The following is a 7,468-nucleotide window of genomic DNA, read 5'->3' on the forward strand; positions in this document are numbered from 1 at the left end:
TCTTGGTAGTTGGATGTGCAAAGGGATCTTGCAGTCCATCTATATAGATCCCTGAAGGTTGCCACCCAGGTTCAGAGTGCTGTTAAGAAGGCATATATGGTGTGTTAAGTTTTATTGGTGGAGGGATTGAGTTCCTGAGCCATAATGTCATGCTGCAACTATACAAAATGCTAGTGTGGCCGTACTTGGAATGTTGTGTACAGTTCTGGTCAACCCATTACAGGAAGGATGTGGAAGCATTAGAAAAGGTGCAGAGGAGATTTACCAGAATGTTGCCTGATCTGGAGGGAAGGTCTTATGAGGAAAGGCTGAGAGACTTGGATCTATTCTCATTGTCAAATCCCCTCTTAGCCTTTTTCTTTCCATAGACATACAAAGATGATCAGAGGATTAGCTAGGGTAGACAGTGAAAGTCTTTTCCTAGGATCATGACATCAGTTTGTACAAGGGGGCATAGCTACAACTTGAGAGGTGATAGATTTAAGACAGATGTCAGAGGCAGGTTCTTTACTCAGAGAGTGGTAAGGGCGTGAAATACCATGCCTGCCAATTCAGCCACATTAGGGACATTTAAACAATCCTTGGATAAGCTTATGGATGATGATGGGATAGTGTAGGGGGATGGGCTTAGATTAGTTCACAGGTTGGTGCAACATCAAGGGCAGAAGGGCTTGTTCTGTGCTGTATTGTTCTATGAAGGAAACAGCTATTCTTACCTGGTCTGGCCTATGTATGACTCCAGACCCACAGCAATGTGGTTGACCTTTAACAATTGGGGGTGGGTATGAAATGTTGGCCCAGCCAGTGACACCCAAAATCCACAAATGATTTTTTAAAAAAAGATTAAAAAAACTTAAACACACAAACCAACAGATTCAAGAACAGATTCTTCCCCATTGTTATTAGACTTCTAAATGGACCTATCAAATCTTAAATTTAATGCTGAGCTCGCTCTTTGTGCATCCTCTCTGCAGTTGTAATATTGTATTCCTCATTCTGTTGTACTGTGCACTTTGTATGGTATGATCTGCCTGGAGTGCACACAAAACAAGACTTTTAGAACAGAGAATGTTACAGCGCAGTACAGGCCCTTCGGCCATCGATGTTGCGCTGACCTGTGAAATTAATCTGATGCCCATCTAACCTACACCATTCCATTATTATCCATTTGTATGTCCAATGCCCATTTAAATGCCCTTAACATTATCAAGTCTACTACTGTTGCAGGCCATTCCACTACTCTCTGAGTAAAGATACTACCCAGATATCCGTCCTAAATCTATCACCCCTCAATTTAAAGCCATGTCCCCTTGTGTTAGCCTTCACCATCTGAGGAAAAGGCTTTCATTGTCCACCCGATCTAACCCTCTGATTATGTTACTTGTCTCAATTAAAGTCACCTCTCAATCTTCTTCTCTCCAATGAAAACAGCCTCAGTTCCCTCAGCCTTTCCTCATAAGACCTTTCTTCCATACCAGGCAACATCTTAGTAAATCTCCCCTGAACCCTTTCCAAAGCTTCCACATCCTTCCTATAATGCCATGACCAGAACTGTACACAATACTCCAGTTCCGGCCTTACCAGTGTTTTGTACAGCTGCAGCATGACCTTGTGGCTCTGAAACTCAATCCCCCTACCAATAAACGCCAACATACTGTATGTCTTCTTAACAACCCTATCAACCTAAGTGGCAACTTTCAGGGATTTATGTACCTGGATGCAGATCTTTCTGTTCATCTAAACTGCCAAGAGTTTTACCATTAGCCTAGCAGTCTGCATTTCTCTTACTTCTTCCTAAGTGAACAACCTCACACTCTCCGCATTAAACTCCATTTGCCACTTCTCAACCCAGCTCTGCATCTTATCTATGTCCCACTAATCGACATCATCTTTTGGCACTATCCACAACTCTGCCTATCTTCGTGTCATCCACAAATTTACTAACCCATCCTTCTACGCCCACATCCAGATCATTTATAAAAATGACAAACAGCAGCGGCCCCAAAATAGATCCTTGTGGCATACCAGTGGTAACTGAGCTCCAGGATGAACATTTCCCATCAACCACCACCCTGTCCTCTTTCAGCTCGCCAATTTCTGATCCAAACCGCCAATTCACCTTCAATCCCGAAACTCCATATTTTGTGTAATAGCCTACCGTGTGAAACCTTATCAAATGCCTTACTGAAGTCTATATACACCACATCAACCGCTTTACCCTCATCCACCTGTTTTGTCACCTTCTTGAAGAACTCATTAAGGTTAGTGAGGCACCCTTCACAAAACCACATTCTGTACCCCTAATCAAATTATTCCTTTCCAGATGATAATCCTATTTCTTATAACCTTACCCACAATCAAAATAAGGCTCACTGACTATAATTACCAGGGCTGTCCCAACTCCCCTTCTTAAACAAGGTACATGTAACAATAATAAAATCAAATCAAAAGTTAGTAATACTATACTGAGCTGTTGGAGCTGCCATTCTCATTTTGGGTCTAACAAGGAAGGGTGGGGGAGGGGAAAGAACAGGATGCTGATGTGGAGTAATGATTGTGTTTAATTTCTTTCATTTTGCAGATAGAATCATTGTGGGTGAGGTTTCAAGGGTAGTGGCTAAAAATAAACCTTGCACTCTCATAAGTACCGTCTTATCTCTCAATCCTGTCTATCTTTCTCTGATTACCTTTGAACCCCATTCGACTGCCTGTTGCGATGACCTGGTTGGTGAATTTAAATGTCAACTTGCTTTTTGTGGTTTATTCTCTTCTCAAGACTGTAATCAGTTAACAGGGTGTAACCAAGTATAGTCCACAGACAAATCCCCAAGAATGAAAGCTGCTCAACAATAACATGCCTTTGAAATAATATCGGGATGGACAGAAATTTATTCAGCTACAAACTAACTATGACGGCAAAGTCGGAGACACATGGGGCCAGGTGACCGAGTGTTGGTGATGTTCGAGTTTAAAGGAACCACTTAAAAAAAAAGGGATGGGTTATGGGCAGTGCTTTAGGTTCCATGGTTGAATGTATAATGTTTTACAACTCACAATACCAGAGAAAATATCAGAGAAACTCTCATGGAAACAATGACCTTGATAACCATCCATTAGAACTGTCCTAAGAAAACAGCTGAATTCCCCTTCACAGAAAGTCTGTCACAAAGAGGGATATTGTAACGTAAGTGAAATATTCAACCTATTTTCTTATCCTGGTTCCTCTACTTGAACCGGGGGAGGTTCTTTCACTAACAGAGATCCTGTTTTGTCCCATTGAACGAGACGCATTGTATCAACGTTCCAATTTGCAAACCCAACCAGTGGAACCATTGCTGTAAGAACTTTCTTTATTGTTTAAAACCTATTACATTCCTTGATCGCTCTCCTAGAAAATTAAATTCAGCCTGGGCATGTCCCAGCCGCTCTTTAAACAAATGTTCTTAGTTTCCTTAAATTTCACAAACGAGAAACTCAAGCCTCTTTGCAGCAGCCGTGAGCAGAAAGTGCTTCAAATGGCCTATGTTCATACCCGCATTAAGTAACCTGGCTCCCAGAGAGAAACTTCTCATGTCGATAAAATGGATTGGTATGTTTTCAGATGGTTAGAGATTAAAAACTAACAACCTCCAAGAACAGACCGCACAAGAGTTGATCTCAGTTTACATTTAGAATGAATCTGGCAACTTTCCAGACTACTTTTGGAAACCTCAGCAGACTCTCTCTAACACTGTAGACCAGCCCTTTGTGGGAGTGTTGTTCTGACCTGACCAGCCATAATCTCTGAAGCAATCCTGGAGCTCATTTTCACCTTCATTTCATACAGATTGTCTGCACTTACACAGCAACATTCAGGTGTTCCATAAGGGATTACAGCTAAACAAGCCCCAGCAATTCATATCCACTTCTTGTTTTTAAATCTCAATGGATTGATGGGGTCAAATAAACAGATGAATTTAACAAACACTAGATCTCTTGTTCAGGGTGGACCCCCTCTGTTTTCCCCTCAGTCTCCTGAAATTTTGATAGTTAATCTGACTATCACACAGAATCAGTCTCTGAACCAATTACTAACATACAAAATAAAAAGGAAAAATAGACCATTCAGCCCCTTTTATTCCACCATTCAATAAGAATACGGCTGATTTGTTTAGAATTCCACATTGTCATCTCTTTCTAATAGCCCTTCACCACCACCCTGTTGTCTTTAAAGCATTCAATGGTCCCACCTCTTTCGCTTTCTGGCGTAGACAGTTCCAAAGTTGTACAATTCTCAGAGGAAAAAAAATCTTCTCTCTCCCCCACCTGTCCTAAAAAGCCAGCTCCTAATTTTGAAACAGTGCCCCTATACTTTGGCCTCATCTACCTTATCCTTTCACTGTGGAGTTTGGGATTTGCACCAAGTGTCCCCAATCCAACATAGCCATATATTCTATCACCATTCCCCCCAAAATACATTCATAGCCCATACCAAAACTCTGTATGTATGGCTCAGTACTTCATATAGTTAATTTCCTTAACTATAAGTGGTTAACTAACAGTTAATCCTTTCAGAAATAATTCCTGATTAACCAACTGCTCAGTCTTCATCAAGATACATAGGACTTACAGCCATTGCACTAAAAGTAATGCACAATGGGGGGAACAGGTCGCTGTTGTAATGACAGAAGGTAGCATAAGGAGCTCTTGTAGAGGTAGTGTCCCTACCTCTGGAGTCAGGGCACCTGGGTTCAAGCACTTTCTTCAGAACCGTTCTGAATAATCACTCGACTCAAAAACATTAACTCTGTTTCTCTCTTTCTGCACAGATGCAGTCAGAAGTATTGAGCTTCTCCAGCACCCACAGTTCTTTGTTTTGTATTATCTGGGTGAGCTCAGAGCAGCTCCATAATGGGATTTTGGTGATTTCCATTAGGCTCTGGGATTGTGGGAAGGTTTCCAGTTCTAGCAGCAGAACAGTTCATGTGGAGTACAAAAGAAAGTGGTTCCCAGGATGGAATGCAAATTGGAAGAAGGCCCAAAATTTTCAGCTAGTTTCCTATAAAATTATTATAGGCTATAAGTGTAATATATACAGGACAGTGAGAATGACAAAACAAACTTAATTCAGGAATGAAAGATATCCTGCTTATTACTGGGTTACAAGGATTAGTCTTTATAAATTTTTTTGCCTCTTCTACTCAAATAAATCATTTTGTGTTTGATTCTTTAACTATGTCTTTTTTCCTCACTGACAATTTGTTGCTGGATTGGGGTGAGATTGAACCCACATCGTGTCTTCATCGAATGAACCACAGCCACAGGCAGTAAAGCCAATTAAACTGGTTGCGGAGCTTCTGAATTAGTTTCATTGCCTTTAACTCTGCACTTCAGGAAGATAAAGAGATTTGTGAATACTTACTAAAGTGGTCATGTGGGAGCTGTCTGCTGCATCAATTGGAGCTTTATGCTAATTCTTTCCGTGACTAACATCCCAGTTTTGAGAGTAGCCTACTCTGAAAGATGATCTGAAATTGCCAGAAGGCATGTGTTCTGTCATCCTCATTAGTCCACCACAACTTTTATCACACATCTTAATCCTGGGAGACCAGTGTTTTCATAACTTTGAGATGATCAAATTTTGAGCCAGGCTATCTTCTACCTCCTGGATTATAAAACCAAGTTGAAGGTTTTGAATCATCAGATAAAAGAACTAAAACTTCTTTTTAAAAAGTGTGTGTCAGGTGTTAATGAACTCAAACTCCAGCAATTTATTGATACTAACATCCCCAGGTCCTTCCACCATCCTGTCTTCCAATCTCACCGCTCACCTGATCAGTGACAATGAACAATTTCTGCTCAGCAAAGAATTCAGATTTATCCTTGTAACCCCACCTCAATGGATTTCAGGCGCAACGCAGTACTCCTGAATTTGAGTACACGTGATATTAAAACCTAATTCTAAACATAAGAATTATAAAAATAGTAGAAAAATAAGAATTCTAAACATCAAAATTCTCTTTTGTCACCTTCACCTCAACACCCACCTTTTTGAACTGCAATCCCTCTCCCCACTCAATGAACCCTTTCTCGTGTCTCCTATATTGTCCCCCCACATAGATGCCTCTGACATCTTACCTACTTATAAATCTTTACACCAAGAACTGTCCCCATAGTATCAGCCACCTCAATTTCCCTCAGCCACTCTAACCCATCTTCCTTGGAAGATGCCACACTGTTCTCTCAGGTTTCATTCTGTCCTTGTTATCAAGCCCATCAGTGGTGATGCTGACATCTGGCATGCTAACCTCTACCAAAGAAATTAAACACCAACTCACAAAATCTTCTTTCTGGGCATATCCCCATTACTGAACATTAAGTCATTCTGTCTAGGACTGTCTCCTCGTCCCTCAACCTCACACGGGTTCCATCTAATTTCTGCCAAAAATCCACAAACAGAACTGTCCTAGCAGACTCATTATTTCAGCCTGTTCCTACAAGAGATTTCTTTTCCTTCCTATCTGGATTTCTTTTGCTATTTAGCTTTTACCCAGTCTCTTCCCACTTACACCTGTGATCCTTCAGAGGTCCTATGTCATTTCAACAATTTTTAATTTCCTAGCCACCTCCACATAATGGAGTCTAATCCCTCTCTACACCTCAGTTCCAGATGGATATCGTCCAAGGGCTCTCCACTACTTTGAACAGATACCCAAACAGTTTCCATGTCTGATCATCCTCCCCTGTCCCTGCTGGGGATCTTTCATCCCTCCCCACCCACTCATTGAACAATTTCTCCTTTATACTTGTCTCACTTTCCCAAATACAAGGCATTACGAAGAGTTCCCAATTTTGCCTGCCTGTTCAAAGAGGTTGTGGAACATTGACTAAAACAATCAATCAGAGCTACTCCTGCCTCAACTTTTCCTCCAATACATTGCTGAGTGGATAACTGCATCAATTTTACATCCAATTTCTACCCTTCTCTCACTTATGTTGTCCATTTCAAATTCTTTTCTTCCTTTTCTTGACACCTGTCTCCATTTCCAGGGATAAGCCACCCACTGAGCGATAAGCAGTTCACGATCACACACCCTACTTCCTAGATAGACAAAAACTGGGAGAGTGGAATGGAGTCCATCACATCTGGTCTGATGATGTCACCTTCTACAGGTCTTCTTCCAATGCTTTCCTTTTGCCTGAGGATTTCCACCCTCCATCTGGGACCAAACCCATTCCGGTCACTTCTGCCCTCCCCCTTTCCCCAAACCACAAGAGGTATCCCACATCCTCACTTACCACTCAGCAGCCGCCACATTCAAAGAATAATTTCCTGTCATTTCTAGCTGGATGTCACCACAAAAGTCAGTGCCTCAAACAAAAAATCCTTTCCGTGATAGGGAGACTTCACAAGTATTTATCTCACTGTAAAAGTGTAGTCTCACCAAGGTTCAATACACTGCTAACAAACTTCTCCACTTTTCAATTC

Source organism: Chiloscyllium punctatum, chromosome 16, assembly GCF_047496795.1.
Source record: "Chiloscyllium punctatum isolate Juve2018m chromosome 16, sChiPun1.3, whole genome shotgun sequence".
NCBI lineage: Eukaryota > Metazoa > Chordata > Chondrichthyes > Orectolobiformes > Hemiscylliidae > Chiloscyllium > Chiloscyllium punctatum.